Consider the following 18,274-nt stretch of genomic DNA (forward strand, 5'->3'; position numbering starts at 1 on the left):
CGAGGATGTCCCTGAATTTACGGAACTGAATCTAAGACATCATGTACAGAGTACCATAGGCAGAGAGAGAACCGTTTTCTTGGGGGGGCAAAGCAAAAACCATAGAATTCCGATATAACGAGATTATGGAAGACATCATTTATCTTCTCCCGACATTATAGCTTGACCTTGGTACAGTATATCGGAATATGATCATTTAATAAAGGTATTGTAAAATAAAGTAAAACTGTAACAAAATATACAGACAATTTTACTTTTTTTTTTCCTCTTGTAAGGAAGAGGGACCCGAAGGCTTGCCTGCAGCCTGAGGCTTATTGTGCCTATCACTCCTATTCTGTGAACGATTGGGTAGCCCAACGGCCATGCTCTTGTACAAGTACAGCACGCCACACTGTGAATTTAACCCGGGCTATTGTACGGATGTTGATATGTGAATTAATGATGGCGAAATGAGTCCGAGGTCCAACATCGAAAATTACCCAGCAATTCTGCTTCAATTGGTTGAGGAAAAACTCCAACCAAGTAACTTGTCCAAACTGCTGCTGGTTTTATGGCCAGATGTGCTAATCATTATTCCACAGCGGTGAACCAATTTTACATTTACTTTATCTGTTTATTTAAAAGAGCAAGATATCATATGAAATGTAAATTCTAATTATTTTATTTAATCTCGTTTTTAAATTCAACCGGGATCACTTTTCTATTCTCTGCATTGTTGTGCAGTATGTTATTCATATTTCTTCAAGTGGCTGCTTTAACACCTGTAGAGTTCTAACACATCAGTATAGGTGTTACAAAAAAACATTATAGTGCTTCCATTCGTCAGATGAGGTACCGGTATAGAAATTCTTATACATTCAGAAATTTAAAATAAATATTATAGTCCAGACACATGGTCTGAAGACAATAATTCGTCAATTTAAGCACAGAAACTTAATCATAAACAAAAACAAGAAAAATCTTTTTAATTCAATATTTTCTAACATTAATAGAAAAAAGTATTCGGCCAAGTTTGGGGGGGGGCAGTGCCCCCCATGCCCCCTTATAACTCCGCCTATGCCATAGGCAGAGAGAGAGAACCGTTTCCTTGGGGGAGCAAAGCAAAACCATAGAATCCCCATATAAGGGGGTTATGGGGGACAAAATGTACCTTCTCCCCCCATCATAGCTCGACTATGGTACAGTATATCGGAATATGATCACTGAATAAAGGCATTTTCGGGAGGATGTTTCTTACAGAGTTACACCCATAGCCACAATGTTTAGGCCCGAGTTGCATAGGACTTGAACTGTAAGTCTACTACAAATTACAATAGGGCATAACTTAAAACAATCTCCCTCTTTTTGTCTCTCGTACAGAAACACATGCATACATCGATAAAACTACGTAATAGTGCTAACAGAAACTTTTTTATATGAAGCTTACCTTCCTGAAGATATATGAAATGTAAACTATAATTATTTTATTTAACCTCGTCTTTAAGTTTACACATTATACCAGGAACACTTTTCTTTTTTCTGCATTGTTGTGCAGTATGTTATTCATATTTCTCCAAATGGCGGCCTGAACACCTGCAGACTTCTAACACATGAGGCTGTTACAAAAGAAACATTACGATGCTTCCATTCCTTAAATGAGGTATAAAAATTCTTATACATTCAGAAATTTAAAATAAATGTTATAACCCATGACACATGATCTGAAGACATATTAATTCGTCAATTTAAGCACAGAAAAAAAAAAAAAAAAAAAAAAAAAAGAAGAAGAAGATCTTTTGAATTCTATATTTTCTAATGTTAATAGAAAGAAAGACTTGAGACATGCCCCCCATAACTCCGCCTATGCATCAAATATCAAATGACTGCATGACATTTTAGAAAACTGCACTCACCAAAGAAATGCAGTTATTTACCACGAAGAACAGACAGACGAAGACACCTTGTCCCTTCTGTTCTTACTTAAGGATCTGAAAGAAATGCCGAAATGCGAAATGATGGGAGTGCTGGAAAAATTCAAATCCCCTCATATACAAATTCCAAAGTCCCTTGCTATCATTTTGCTATTCTCAAGCCCTGAACCATTTTCTCTCATACTCCCAACTACATCAGTCTTTCAGCTACCTACTCCAACGAACCCCAGTAACAAATTTACAATAATACATAATTTTGTTGTTCCAGACCAAATGGCTCGGCCTTCTTTATCAGTGTCTGCAAGTCTGCACTCTCCAGTCTCCCAATGTTCTGATGCTTCTTCCATTATCAACTTCATGCTTCTCATTTAACTGCCTTTGTACTTTGTAGAATCAATAAAGAATTACAGTTTTCTAATACATAATTTATTTTCTTACCTTAAAGTAATAGTTATCCCCACTTCAGCATGGATACATCTCCTCATACGTGTATTACCGACTGGAAAATAATTTTTCAGCATTGCTACCAGCTCATCAAATGAGGAGGTAGATATGTGATAAAAGCTGAAGAATTTTTCATCAGCGTGTAAGGTTTGGTGTAGTGTATAAAAGTACCAAATTCAAGCCTACTGTTCATAAAAGAATGGCACTTTTCTTCCTCCTCTTCCTGGCTATCAATAGACCCAAGACTAGAAAATCAATTGCTTCTTCAATTTCCATAATCACGCTACAATATGACTGAAAACCTTTCCTGGGGTGTAGAAGATAGCGAGAAGAGAGGGGAGTGAGTTGCCGTTACCTACTGAGTTTTCACATCTGGCAACTCGTTGCTACAGTGGAAACCATTTTGCAGGAACAAAACTGTCGAGTCTTGTATCCTGTCTTAAGGTGTAATTCCTATGATGCGGCTGACGCACGCGGCTGACATAGTGCATCTGACGTTCACGGCTGACACATTAGTAGGCGATTCCTATGAAACGACAGACGCGTGCAGTCTTTTGGTAGTGAGAGGATACTTGCACAATGAGTGAAAGCGATTTATTGTTATATTTGAAGAACTAACATTCTAAATATGCGAAGTTCCAATTTTTCAAATTTCATTTTATTCAATCTAAGGAATGAACATCCATAAGAGAATATGATACTAAATTGTCTTTGTCGTAGCTCAACTGTAAAAGATTCATTCGTGCGCCAAAAGACGGTGTTATATGTATCTCAACATGCATTTCACAATGTGTTTTTCATCAATAACTCAGAAAGTTGTTTTTTGCACTTAGCACATTTAGATTGTTAGGTCCTCATTTGCTATTGGAAGAAAATGAAGGGGAAGAAATTCTGCTCCAACAAATAAATGAAGGAAATGCTGAAGTATATCTCATTTTAGGACAAGGCGTGAGGAAGATTTTTTACAACACTAATCAATCAGCACATGTTACAAGATGACACGATATTTCGGGAGTTTTTAGGCTAAACATTGCTCAGTTCAACTGTGTTCTCGATCTGATCAAAGACGATCTCAAGAAAGATTCTTCAAGTAGATATCTGTACTCTATAACTCTTGACGAAAAGTTAGCCATAACACTGAGGTATGTAAAGTAAAAATGCTTTATAGTAGCATTTTAATAATATATTTAATCAATTTTTTCTTGCAAAAACTGTAAGTAAAAATATTTTATTAGTATAAGCTGTAGTGTTCTAATCAATTTTTATTTTTAACACTGAAAAACAATCACAGTGATTCAAAATTTTCCGGGTTTCAAATCCCGTGTAGTCATACGAGTCACGGACGGTTGAATGGTTGCTGATATTCAAAGTTGAAGGTGATGATCATGTCATCCAACTACTAGTGCTTGTTGATGCTGAAGGTTCTGGTGGAAAAATGAAAGGATTTGTGTAGCGACTTTCCAAATCAAAAACCATCTGCGGTGATCTCATTTTCATCTCATGAATCAAACTTGATCTCAGTTTTTTGACGGACATCGCAATACTTTAATCAGTGTCATCATCGATTCTGATTCAAACTGTCAATTATATTTTTTTCTATTGATGCGCCTATCCTCCAGCAAGCCTATAATTTTTTCGTGGTTTCTTTGGCTTTTACTCGGTGGTCGAAGTGAATTCACCGTTCTGTCCATATTCTGTGTTGAAGTATTATTTGTGATTTGAGAAGTTGATGGTGCACCAGCATCCTCCGTTGCAGTGTCTTCCATCATTAGTATGTCGTCTTCTTTGATGCTTGTATTGGCACAGTGAATATTGGATAATATGCTTCTGTGAAATTAAAAATAACAATTTAATTGTTAATTAAGTTTACATACTACACTTCACAATTTATCGTGGTTTAGACTTTATTATGAACTAGATCCTAATGAATCACCACCATCTAAAAAAGAATATACCACTTGCTAGGGGTGATGGTTTTGCGAATATTGATGGGTTTTATGTGCGAGATTCATTTTCAAAATATTTCAATAGTCACGCAGGGACAGTACCCTGGCAAAATAATCGAATTACTAGAACTCGCTATTTTTCTTACCTGAGCTCTTGACAAATTTTCCTATTTCTTTCCAAGCATTGTCTTTAACAATTTGGTCTTTGTAGACTGAGCTTGCGACATGAAAGAAGCATGGAAACTTCGACACCATTTCGACCAGTTTTTCATCTTCCAGAACGGTAAATAAATCTACTGCTTCAGACATTATACAGCAAGGCAAGTAGAGACTCTTTTCTCCCAGACGTGCTGCGGCTGCGTCTGTACTGCTTTCGAAGGGGTACAGCCGCGCGGCTCAACTTGCACTGCAGTCGACGCAAGCAGCTGACGCAGCATAGGAATCACTTCCCTAACATTCCATTGTAGCAGTGTAGTGCGTCACACGCAATCCGTCAGCCGCGTGCGTCAGCCGCATCATAGGAATTGCACCTTTAAGATACCCTTAGATTTTAGGCTATATACGAGTAACATTCAAAGTACTTTCTTAAAGTACTTTCTTTGAGGATTATAAGGGGGCTTGAAGTAAATAAATCGAAATATCTCGATCACTGATTTTTTAAAAAATAATGTTATATAACAAACGTTTCTTTAAAAATGTTTTCGACAAGTTTTATGTTATGCAAAATTTTGATAGAACTGATATTTAACGATACATATGAGTTTTCTGCCAAATAATTATCAAATTCACATGCGTTCTGGCACTTTTATAACCTTGGAGGGAATGAACTACTCGTAGCTAAGTTTATATTAATATAACTGTGGCGACCCAAAAGATAGTCATTTATTTCTATAATATGCCATACATGATTTATTTGATGAATATCAGAAATTATGATAAAGTGATGATTGGAGTGAAATCATATTCTCTGGGGACAGTGGCGTGCGGTGCCTGCTGCCTTAGGATAGGCTCTCCTTTTAGAGATAACAATGTCACTATTACTGGCAATATTTTATAATCCAGCTTTAGAAACATATTATATATTATGTTCATTAAATCATTGTAACAGATTTCGACGAGCAAGTGTGTCAATTAAATCACAGTCACAATGTGCTGTACATTTTAATACTATGGAAATGTTGCACATGGTGAAGTGAGACATAAAAGTATTGACGCACAACTCTAACTAGAATTGTCCTCCCTCTGCTCAATCCTTGGTCAGACATGTTTATGTTTACTCTTACAGGTGACATTCAGTCTGTAAAGTAGTCAGTTGTTATTAGATAGAGCTAAAGCAACATTTGCAATACAAAACATAGTTGGTTCCCATTTAAAAAAAGAAAGTTAACTCTAGTATTCCATGTACAAAAAATACATTAAGAGTATCAGATGTTCCCTTCGATGTAATTTAACTTGTGATTGTCGATTTGTGTATATCTTAAATATTTCACACACTATCGGAGGTGAAAGAGTTAAGTGGGTCACTCCGTACACACCTTTTCTTAACTCCAAGGAGAAAAAATTCTCCTTCATTAACTTTCCCAAAATATGTCTGGATTGACTTTTCTGTGGAATGCCCCTATAATAAGTTCCAGGAATGTCGTACTCAATGTTGAAGCATGTGGTTTTCAGGCTTATGGTCTTCATACTCTTATAGGTCTTTTACAATTTGCACAGAAATTCTGAACATCCTTAAAAATAATTATAGAGAACTCCTCTTCTGCATTGTTTCTCAAACTCTTTGTTACTTTTCTCGTATCTTCGGCATAGCAGATGGCTATGAAAGATATTTTTTTCAGATATTTTGAAAATGGTAAACTAAATGAAAACAGCTTTTTAACAAGGGACACCTTTGACCTCGGACGATCGAAACTGCACGAAAACATGCTTAGAATAACAATCGATCATAAACAAAACAGTGGTGTGTGTCATTTCCATGCAAAACGTTGCATGTTACATTTTAATAGAGAGAAACAAAGTAATAAGATATCAATACCATAGGAGGGAAATTATATGTAATTCAATAACGTCAGTATATCATTACATTTTCAATCAACAGTGCCAAAAGCTCTCTGCTTAAAGTACTTATAATAGCGCAAAACACACATATACAGCAGTACCACACACCTGATAGTGCTTATATTAGTCCTCAAAGTGCAGATGTGGGATTTCGATGAAGTGGTTAAAACAAAGTGGAAGAGAACAATGTGCACACCTCACAAAAGCCACGTTATCACATTCCAAATCACTTTCGCATTCACGGAGACCAATATCAAAAGCCACACTAATTACATTTTCAAATGATGATGTTGGTATGTCAATGTCATAACCTGGCTTTCGCCAAGCATATTGCAACATAGGCTTATATGTTGGTGCAGCAAATTGATTGAAAATCACAGAGTGAAGTTTCATGATGAAATAACGATCATGTATCTTCACTTGTGGTTTGGCACATTGTAGTCTTACAAAATCAGTAAGCCTTCTGATATAGAGCTTATATTGCCGAAAGAAGTAAACATCAAGGAGTTGGCAATATTTTGTTGTTTTCGGTGACAATATCTTCAGCATAACATCTTTGTTTGGAAACCTTGCATCTAGAAGGGTACGATCTGTATGACCTAACAAGGAATCACACAACAATAGCCTCTTTTCACTTATTACATGTTCGCAAAGGACTGAAGTTAGAAAACGTTTCATGTGTTCTTTAGTCATTTTTCATTAATGTTTCGTGGACAGGTTGTTTCAAGTTTATTTGAAATATTTGGGCCGAAAGTGCCTTGCGTCTCTTGAAAACAGATGTACAACTTGTTTGCTAATCTGTCTGTCATTGATAAAGCCACATCAATTGTGTAGCTGTGGGTAGAGCTATGTACAGACTAACACACTAGCTGTAGTTTTCTCTCCTCTGTGGGGCAGTGTTGATGCTGAAGACATTTCATACTGGAATTGACTCTGGTCACTGTTCCAAACATTACCTTTCTCCACACCCTCCTCTCTTATAAACATGTTCACTTCCTCCACAAACTGTTGTACCTTCTGACGTATACTATTATCGTCTTCTATGTCCTTACGTGTGACAAATGTAGTAATATGCCTGGATGAAATGCCATATTCACGCTTGAGATGGTCGATAAAGGAAATGGAAGCTTTGAAATTGTCCAAGCCAACCATTTTAGCCGCTTCCAGTGCCCACATCTGCAGATGCCAATACTGAACTGTAGATCCATACCTCCTTGCACTATCAAATTGCGATACTACATGCTCTTTTATAGTTTGTAATTGCGACAGTCTGTTTCCTTTGAAACGAGGTCCTGCTCGCCGTTTGTTAGACACATAACTTAGAATTAATGAGCAATTTGATTTACTTTTAATGCACTTATAGTGCTTCATTAGTTTGCTATAGGAATTGAAGCCACGATTGTAATAGTCTTCATAAATGTTCTCTAGTACGCTGTCATCAATATCTTCTAATACACTGGACCTCGACTTTTTGGGTGGAGAGAGTTCGTACTCACTTTGACTTGACTGTTCTTGTTGCTCTGATGATGAACGTCGTGTACTGCTTGAACAGCCACCTTCAAGTTCAGGTTCCTCCTCTCCTTCAATATTAATATATCTATCCAGCAAAATGTCATGTATTTCTGTGTCATCCCCATTATATTTCTGAATTATTATGTTATATCATATATCCGCAAACTCCATATCCTCGGCCCCAATGTCATTTCCATATTCAGCACGTTGCAACTTTGTCCCTAATATTTGGACCACATTCGTAGGATTAATTCTCTTCATGATATCACTGCACTGTACACAGTTTACATAGTAACCCGCTTGAGAACACTCCAAGAGACAAATACGTACTGCAGCGATACCATTCACGCAACTGGAGCATTGGTTAGTGCAGCTACAATATGCCACCGTCTAATGGCGCTAGCAGACAAGTGCAGAGTTTTGCATGGAAATGACACACACCACTGTTTTGTTTATGATGTATTGTTATTCTAAGCATGTTTTCGTGCGGTTCCGATCGTTCGAGGTCAAAGGTGTCCCTTGTAAGTGTAAAGCAGTACCAAATTCACACTTCCTTATTGCCCTGTACAAAATGCTTACACTGCTAGCAGAATCTTCATCTGTCCAAGAAGAGATAGTTTCTTCACAACTCAACCATACAGTTCAATGAAAGCATTTACTGAATCATGTCCTTGTATCCATCAAGCTGAGGAAGGCTGCTGCAGTTATTTTAATGAATGCCACTGCCATTCAACACAGCCTGACATTTGGGTGTTTTAAAATCATTCAAGGTTGCATTTTACAGTTTATAATATTGAAGAAAAATTTAAGTGTTAACCATGTTTTGGAGTGAGGGATCGGTCCCATTGGTTCTCCCCCCTTCACTGCGCCTCTGTCATCGTCATCGTCATCATCATCATCATCATCATCATCATCATCATCATCATCATCATCATCATCATCATCATCTTATTATTATTTTATAAGCAGCTCTTTATTTAGCTTACTTTCAAACTACAGGAACTATTCAGAGATATGAGCTGAAGATATGATGATAATAGGATAATGGTCAATGTAGTCCACCGCTGTGGAGTAACGGTTAGCGTGTCTGACCGTGAAACGAGCGGGCCTGGGTTCAAAGCTTGGTTGGGGTTTTTCCAGGGTTTTCCCTCAACCAATTGAAGCAGAATTGCTCGGTAATTTTTGGCATTGGACCTCGGACTCATTTCGTCATAATTAATTCACATATCATTATCATCATCGTCATCATCATCATCATCATCATCATCATCATCATCCATATCATAGCCCAGGTTACATTCAAGGTGCGGCATGCTATACTTGTACAAGAGCGCGGCCGTTTGGCTACTCAATCATTCACTGAATAAGAATGGTAAGCACAATAAGCCCCAGGCTGCAATGTAAGCCTTCGAATCCCTCCTCCGTAAAAAAAAAATGTCAATGTCGGAGAAAACAAGCTTGCAGGTACTTTCTCTGCACCATATTTTACAAATCTACCAAGGATCCAATTCGGTGAGATGCATGCTTTGGACACACGAGCATTATTTTTAATTGATCGTATTGAGTGGTTCGGTGAGTCAGTAAGCTAATCCACAGAGACAGTGCCTAAAATTCTGTTGAATCTGTCACTGAATGGATCAGACAAAGAGTAATGGGCTGGCTTTGTATTCTAGAGATTCTGTATATGATCCCCCATGACTGGGTAATCAAAATGAAGCAACATCTTGTTGCTCATCACGTCCTGGACCATGGCACGGATTACACTCGTAGCAGAGCATCTCATGATAAGTTTGTACTTTATTCTCTTGTTTTATCCATTGTTATACAACCAAAAGCGATAACCATAATCCTTCATCTTTATTGCAGTTTAATAGCTTACACTCTCTACAAATCTCCATTTTATGTTTAAATGCCTTCCCACCTCAGTGTTTAATTTTAATGCTCCATAAATATCTGGCAGGGACCATGCTAATAATAATATGTTTATATGCCTATAAAACTGAATGTGATTATCTGCTGCATGTTATATTGTAGAGATCTGGAACATTCTTATTTGTATGAGCATGATGCACATAAAATGCAACTCAAAGCTCATCCCTAAACTGAATTTATAAGTAATTAACAAAACGCAAGGGAACTGTCGTACTTAAGACAATTAGGAACGGTACCAGAGAAATATACTTAAAATGTTACACAGTTGTCAGTTGTACAGAATGAGTCCACAATTAAAATGGTATGAAGCTCAAACTTTTATGAATACTAAAATTTTTTATACATTTCGAACTATGTCTACATGATGACATATTATGTTCACAAGCATGATTACCATTGGTTAAATAAAAGGAACAAATACAGAAAGATGAAAATGAGGAAATGAAATAAAAAGGGAGACATGTAAGAAAGCAGGAAAAAAATTAAGAAAAAAAAAAGATAAAACAAATTGGTTTCTTCAAAGGGTACAGACTTTTCCATTCTGCATTTTACACGTTTCGCAGCAGTTTAGTTCCTTGTTATGTTACCAATGACATTCTGGTTTTTGTTTGTAGTTTATTTTCTATCATTTACAGAGCATATGGAAATGATACTTTTTACTCTGCACTCAAATAAGAAGATGAAACTTTCACTTTCCGAATTACTCATGATATATTTTGTGATCTCGAATAGTAAAACATCTCACGGTTTAAGTGCATACATGTAATTAATTCTGCTCAACTTCCGTCATATACTCTTCTTATGTCATAACTGCTTGTAATATATGTTATTATTTACGAAAATCTTATTTAAAAATTCAAATTTAAAATAATTCATAATAACATTCTAAATAACAAGAGAGCAACAGCACTTTGAATGCAAACCGTTCCAGAGGAAAATATTTTATGAACAAGCTCCTGCCAATACCAAAGCGGTTTTTACAACTGGGACTGAAAATTGGGTACCGTAAACCTGCATTACAGAGAAAGACTCAGTCGAGTGAATGCCTCTAACATTTAAATTATTTGTGGTAGGGAAGGAATTCTGACTGCATTTTTGTGACTTGTATAGTGAAGTAAAATATGAACACATTTTCTTTTTGTTGCTTCCGTAATGTCCAAGGATACACTCATTCAAAAAGTAATTTCAATTTGTGTTGATATCTTAAAATCCTAACACTGTCCAAAGCAGTTTTCAATTTGAAACATAATTCTATACATAAAAATTAATTTTTTCAGGAAAATAAACGTTTTTCTTTAGTTCTACGAGGTTCATCCAGGAAGTAAGTTCCAACGGCCGATAAAGAAAACAAAAACATAAATAAGGAAGAAATATGTATTGCACTATTTAGAGAGATTCACTGGCTACTTCTCAACAGTCACCACCATTATTGAGGCATTTATCATACCGGTGCACCAAGTTTGTATGCCCGTGTCATAGGAGTCTGCCGCCAATGTCTGGAGCCACGAAGTCACTGCTGTCTGTACCTCAACGTCGTTGTAGAAACATTTTCCTGCCAGAAAGCACTTCATAAGATGGAAGAGATGAAAGTCACTTGGTGCGAGATCGGGGCTGTAGGGTGGATGATTGAAGATCTCCCGTCCAAACTGAAGCAACAGATTCCGTATGGCATTGGCTGTATGGGGCATGCAAAAGTGTAATGCCTCTTGTCATCATTCCACGTCTCTTGTTCTGGATCACCCTCCTCAGATTTCGCAATGTCTGACAATACCGCTCAGCATTAATGGTCTCTCCTCGCAGTAAAAACTCGCACATGAAGACAGCACCTCGATCCCAGAAGTGACAACATGATTCGGAAAATCGGGTTTTGGAATATATCTACATTCTGAAAAATCACTTCGGAAAAACAGAATCGGAAAATTTGTTTCGGAAAGTAGGAACATTCAGAATAAATGCTATTCGGAATATTCGATTCGGAAAAAAGGGCCACAAGGAGGTTTTTCTGTAGCATGATAAATATCTTCTCTTTATACTTATTGTAATGAGAAAGAAAAAAGGAGGAAAGAATGACAGAGAGAAAGAAGGAGAGAGTAGTATGAAAGAAAATTAGTAGTATAAAAGAAGAAAGAAAAATAAATGGAGGAATTAAATAGGCCTGTGGAAGATGGAAGTAAGGAATCTATCTTCTTAATGTATCCAGCTGTTTGCTGACAACATGAAGTCCATTACAGTCCACTGTAGTCTATCCAGTTGTTGTTTTCACGAGAAATGAGGGGTATTTTGATCGGTGTTCATTATAGATGCCTGTTGCTAGTAGCCAGAGTTGCGGTGTAGTCAATATATACTGTAGGGCTGTGTATTCTGCAACTGGTACACAATTGTGTGACAATGTGACCTATTCTGGCTCTTGTTAAAAATGTTTGAACATGTCTGGGCAAGTTTTTGTACATTTCCAGGTCATTTGGTTTCTTTTGTACAGACTGTAAAATTTTTCCTTTGTCAGAAGAGAACCAATTGTTGATCCATAGGTTTGTAAAATGAGACTTCACTGAAGCAAAAGCACTGGACAGAGATATCACTTGGAGAGGTCTTGGTTGGAAATATGTTGCCTGTTTTGCAATATTATCGACTTTCTCGTTTCCAGGTATACCGTACCACAATGACTAGGTATCCATTGAAACGTTATTTCCTTTTGGAGTTCTTTTAGTTTACTTAGTTGTTTCTGAATTGGAATAATTCTATGTGCATATAGGTTTGGTACATATTTAATTATATTAAATATACTCCCTCGGAGTCGGTAAGTATGCAAATAGATTTTTCAGAAATTTGAGTAACACACTGAAGAGCAGCAACAATAGCTAGCAATTCAGTGTCAAAACTGGCGGAGGATGAACATGGTATGAAATAACTTTCTTGATATTTTGGAATATAATACCCTGCTCCTGATGTCCCATTATTAGGATTTAGAGATCCATCTGTATAAATTTGAAGGTGATTCTTATATGTGCTGCAGAGTAGTTCCATGGCATCTAACTTAAGAATGTATGGAGGATCATTTTTGAAATGATTTCCTGAAATTTGTATGCTATGTTCTGGAATCACCCATTTCGATGGAGGAATTTCGTTCACAACTGGAGTTTTAGCACTGAGTGTGTCTGTGATATAGATTGGTATTTCTTCTTTTTTTATTTTATAGAAATTACACAGGATATCATCTGACAGTTTGAAGAACATCTGAGATCTGGATGAGGCTTGCAATTTTAAATGCATTTTTAGATCCTTTTGTAATACATTGTGTCTGATTGGCTGAATATTACATTCAATTTTTAGGGTAACATGGGCACAAAATAGAAGTAAGAAAGGAGGGAAGGAATAAAGGAATGGTGGAAAGAAACGAAGACAGAATAAAAAGGAAAACGTAAAAAGAAAGGAATAAATAATGAAAATGAGAAACAAAGAAATAAGCAGAAAAAAATATATAAGAGAAAAGAAAAGGCGAAAATAAATGAAACTATATCTGTACCTAGGAGATATAGGACACTATGTCACTTTTACCTAACTTTACAGGAGAGCAGTTTGAACATGTTTGAGTTTGAATAATTTCGAGGGAAAAATTGTTCCGGGGCCGGGCATCGAACGTTAACCAAAGGTCCCGGGTTCGATGCCCGGCCCCAGAACAATTTTTCCCTCGAAATTATTCATATCAACTTTACAGGGAGTTATACCTGAAATCTTGATTTGCATGTTTGAGTTTGTTCTCCCTTTATTTTCTTTTCTGTTAATTGGAATTTTGTTACAAAATTTTACCAAAGAACTCGTTTTATAGTATGTTTCATGTTGTGTTACATTCAATGTAATTTTTTGTTATTTACCAATTTCTATAGACATGGTGTTGTATATCTCTCATGAGCTTGTTATATTGTATGGCATAGTGTTTGTGGGTATTTAAGAATAACCAATATTTGAAACATTACTCAACCAAAATAATTTTATGTTTATTACAGTATATTCCATGAACAAAACATTACAAAAGTTGTGATATGGTTTCATTTTATGTTTATTATATTCCATAAACAAAACATTACAAAAGTTGTGGTATGATCTGGTGTAAGATCAAAATGTTACATAACTTAGTGTCCAGAATAGTTTTTTTTTTAGACTTATTGGAGCTTAGTTCTCTTTTTCTTGAACGACCTGTACTAGGACTCTCAACACTGCACTAATAAATTGCTCTTTCATATCTGTACACATTTCCTCACTCCAGTATGAAGAAAAAATCTTCTGTCTTTCATATTCTGGTAATTTTTCTGAGCATTTCATTCTACAAGTGCAAGGAGGTTTCAGTATTTTAGCAAGAACAATTTTACCTTTTTTACTTACATATTCATTCCCACCAGCTAATTTGCATTTACGGACATTATATTCCCAATCGCTCACATGTAGGCTACTACTAGTTTTTTTACATTGTTGTATAGTTTTAGTTTTATTTTTTACTTTCCTGTTGGCATTTTTTCTGTCTTCTAAATCTGCATAACTTTCTGTCGTACTTTCATCACTGCTGCTTAAGTATAAGTCTTCCTCAAGTAAATTTTATAGGCTATTTGTTGTTCACGTGTCAAAGTTTTAACATTATTTTCATTTCTATCTTACTTTTTTATTGATTAGGTACGTATACCATTATTATCATCCAAATCAGAACTTGTCCCACTTGAAGGTTGCGAATATATTGAATAAGCAGTCACGGACAGCCAATGAGGGGTGGTCCTCCAGCTTGGGGGTTGGGCGAAGGGCTAACAACCCATCACCGTAAAAAACAGCTTGTTACGAAACCTTTAAATAAGCCTCGGAATGGGACTGATTCTCTGGCACGACCACAGCAAAGGAATAAGGTTTTGAGATTTGGTACTTGGAATGTTACAAGTCTATATAGAACAGGAGAGGTAACATTCGTAGCAAAAGCACTAGCTAAATATAGAATAGATTTTGTGGGAGTATAGGAGGTTAGGTTAGATGGGAACGGCATAACACAAATAGGAGATTACTTGTTGTATTATGGGGAAGGAAACAATAATCGCCAATTAGGAACAGGATTCTTTATCCTTTAGTAGATTGTAATAAAATCAGCAGTAAGAAAGGTCGAATTTATGAGTCACAGGTTATCGTATTTAGTACTTAAGGATAGTACGCGATATCGTAGTTATAAATGCTCACGCCCTGCAGAAGAGAAAGACGACCATATAAAGGATAGCTTCTATGAGGAATTGGAACAGACTTTTGATCAGTTACCTAGATATCACATGAAAATTTTATTGGGAGATTTCAATGCTAAAGTAGGACGGGAGGATATTTTTAAATCGACATTGGAAAAGAGAGCCTACACGTAACTAGGAGAAACGTTTTCCGGGCTATGAGGCTGTGGTCCGTTGGTTGTGTGACCAAACGTTTCGTTCACTGCTGCGGTGAACATCTTCAGTGGTGTGTATTGCTGGTGCGGATGGTTCTACTGCGCATGCCGATTACAGTCTATGCTGGCTGCATCGTTGTATATATAGTGTGTGAGGGGGGGGGGGCGGCTTGCTGTTGTCGCCTTGGTCCGCGCTCAAATATGCTTCGCGGGCGGGTTTGTTATTGCCTACGCGATCCGCATCCGGAGTTGTGTTGTTTAATTGTGCTATGCGGGCAGGTTTGATGTTAGTTTTTCTTAATGCCGGATACCAGGCCTTATTAACCTTGAGGCCTTCCTCTTTGCAATTGAAATTGTTCTTATGTTTATATATTTCAATCGCCTCTCGACACACCACATTTCTACGCGAGTCTACACTGAGAGGCGATTGAAATATATAAACATAAGAACAATTTCAATCACAAAGAGGAAGGCCTCAAGGTTAATAAGAAAACCTAACATCAAACCCACCCGTGTAGCAAAATTAAACAACACAACCCCGGACGCGGATCGCGTAGGCAACAGCAAACCTGTCCGCGAAGCACATTCGAGCGCGGACCGAGGCGACAACAGCAAGACGCCCCCCCCCCCCACACACTATATATACAACGATGCAGCCAGCGCAGACTGTAATCGGCACAGGCAGTAGAACCAGCCGCACCAGCAATACACACCACTGAAGATGTTCACCGCAGCAGTGAACGAAATGTTTGGTCATACAACCAACGGACCACAGTCTCATAGCCTGGAAAACTTTTCTCCTATTGACGCCGGCCATGAAAGCCTATACTCTAATACTACACATAACTAGTAATGATAATGGAGTTAGGTTAGTCAACTTTGCCACATCAAAAAATTTGTCAAAAGTACAACATTCCCCCATAAGAATATACATAAATATACTTGGACTTCTCCAGATAGATTGACACACAACCAAATAGATCACATCTTGATAGATAAAAGAAGACATACTAGTATAGTAGACATTCGAATCTTCAGGGGGGGCAGATTGTAATTCTGACCATTATTTGGTAATTGGAGAATTAAGAGAAAGACTATCAGTAGCCAAGTGAGTAGAGCAACAAGTTAACTCTTGATGTCCCAATGTCACCTACAGGTGACGCTCCCTAACAGGCTGTCCAAAATTACCAGTAAATATATTTAAATATATATCGCCGTCGACAATGCCTTAATAGACATCTGGTAACTGAATTTCAACCATTTTTGCCGCTATCTCGTAAATCTGCAGCAGTAGAGAAGAAAACATCAGCGTGGATGCAGAAGAATCTTAACTTTGTGCGCACTTCACATAATGGCTTGTGAAAATAGAACTAAGAGTTCAGTAGTTTTATTTTTGTTTCCATAAATACATTACTAAACTATTGATATTTTATATACAATTTTCATAAACAAGTAAAAAAGGTGCATATAGTGTATATAGGGACTACAAAGTGGCATGTCACCTCCAGGTGACATTGGTCAGATACATTAAACGTCCGATCTCATTATATTAGTATAGTTATGTTACTTATTTTTCTTCTATAGTCTGACTGTGTATGAAATACTGGAGATGATGGACGAAGATACAGTTGGAGCATCGTCTGTAAGTGATATTACCATATTTCCACCAGCTAATGGACCAGTTATGGATGAGGAAAGTGGTGACGAAACAACCAGTGACATCAACCATCTTCCAGGAAGAATATTCATATCTACATTTGAAGTCAATGTTACTTCTGCCCATGACGTACTAATAGATAATGATGAAGGAAATAACCCGAGACCATCAACAATTGACGAGATAACAATGTCCAATTCTTATATTGAGGAAATAAACACTCAAGTTTCAACAGACTAAAACAAACTACCGAATTCAGATATGAATATACATGGAAGAAATAATTATGGTCTATGAAAGAACACAGTGTTATTCTAACATTTCTCACGATGAAACCAATCTATTTCTAGTATTAGTCAGACTTCAGCAGAGGAAAAAAAAAAAAAAAAAAAAACAAAATAATATACTTCTAATATTTCTTTTCGTAATAAAGAGTGGTCTGACAAAGAAGAACTCTTTACTTGTAAATCTGGAAGGGGCGACATAGATGAAACATTTACAGATTATAATGAATCAAAACTTACTCCTGTCTAGTGTTTCGAGCTCCTGTTCAGTGAAGAAATACTCGCTGTCATGTGTAAAATGTCAAAATTGTGTGCTCTCCAAAGGAAACATTCTACTGAATTGGACAAAAATGATATAAAAAGTTTACATTGCCATTCTCTTACTGACAGGCTACATGTCTCCCCAAAGCATGACAATGTTTTGCGAAACAAAATCAGATGTACACAATGAACTTGTATCCAATACCATGAGGAGAAGTAGGTTTACAGAAATCCATAAATATTTACATCTTTCGGACAATTTCAATGTTCCTCCTAATGATGAATTTGGTAAAGTCCGAAGATACTTCGAGATTCTAAATGATAATTTTGGCCAACAGTTTGAAAAAGTATGGTCGAGTCACAAATCTATTCATGAAACAATGGCTCCCTATTATGGGAGACATAGTGCCAATCAGCATATTAATGGAAACCCATTGCGTTTTGGATATAAACTATGTTCAGCAGCTACAAGTCTTGGCTATCTCGCTGCGTTTGAACCATACCAAGGAGCTAAACAGGCCAAGCAGAATATGGGTTACTAGCTGCTGTTGTGTTGGAAATGGAAAGCAGATTACCGGCAGCTTTTTCACCTTAGTTTTTAATTTGACGATTTCTTCACAAGTCTCAAGTTGTTGTCAGTTCTTACTGAACACAAATGGAGGAACAGGAACCATTAAGAAAAACCCATGGAGAAGTATGTGGTTGAAAAATGATGCTAAGCACATGAAAAAGCGCAATCGTGGTGTAATATCTTTCGCTGTGACACAGGATGATGCTGTTGTTTGATGGCATGATAATAATATTGTCACTCTTGCTTCAAACTGACACAATGTAACTCCAATTTTGAAAGCAGATCGAGTCAGTGT

General features: G+C 36.8%; 1 protein-coding gene across 3 annotated transcripts in view; it reads right to left on the bottom strand.

Annotated features, from left to right (window-relative positions):
* The window catches only part of Task6 (TWIK-related acid-sensitive K[+] channel 6), a 167,897-nt gene that overhangs the window by 38,051 nt on the left and 111,572 nt on the right, over positions 1-18,274 (bottom strand). The gene's annotated exons all lie outside the window — the stretch shown is intronic.

Source organism: Periplaneta americana, chromosome 6 (assembly GCF_040183065.1).
Source record: "Periplaneta americana isolate PAMFEO1 chromosome 6, P.americana_PAMFEO1_priV1, whole genome shotgun sequence".
NCBI classification, from domain to species: domain Eukaryota; kingdom Metazoa; phylum Arthropoda; class Insecta; order Blattodea; family Blattidae; genus Periplaneta; species Periplaneta americana.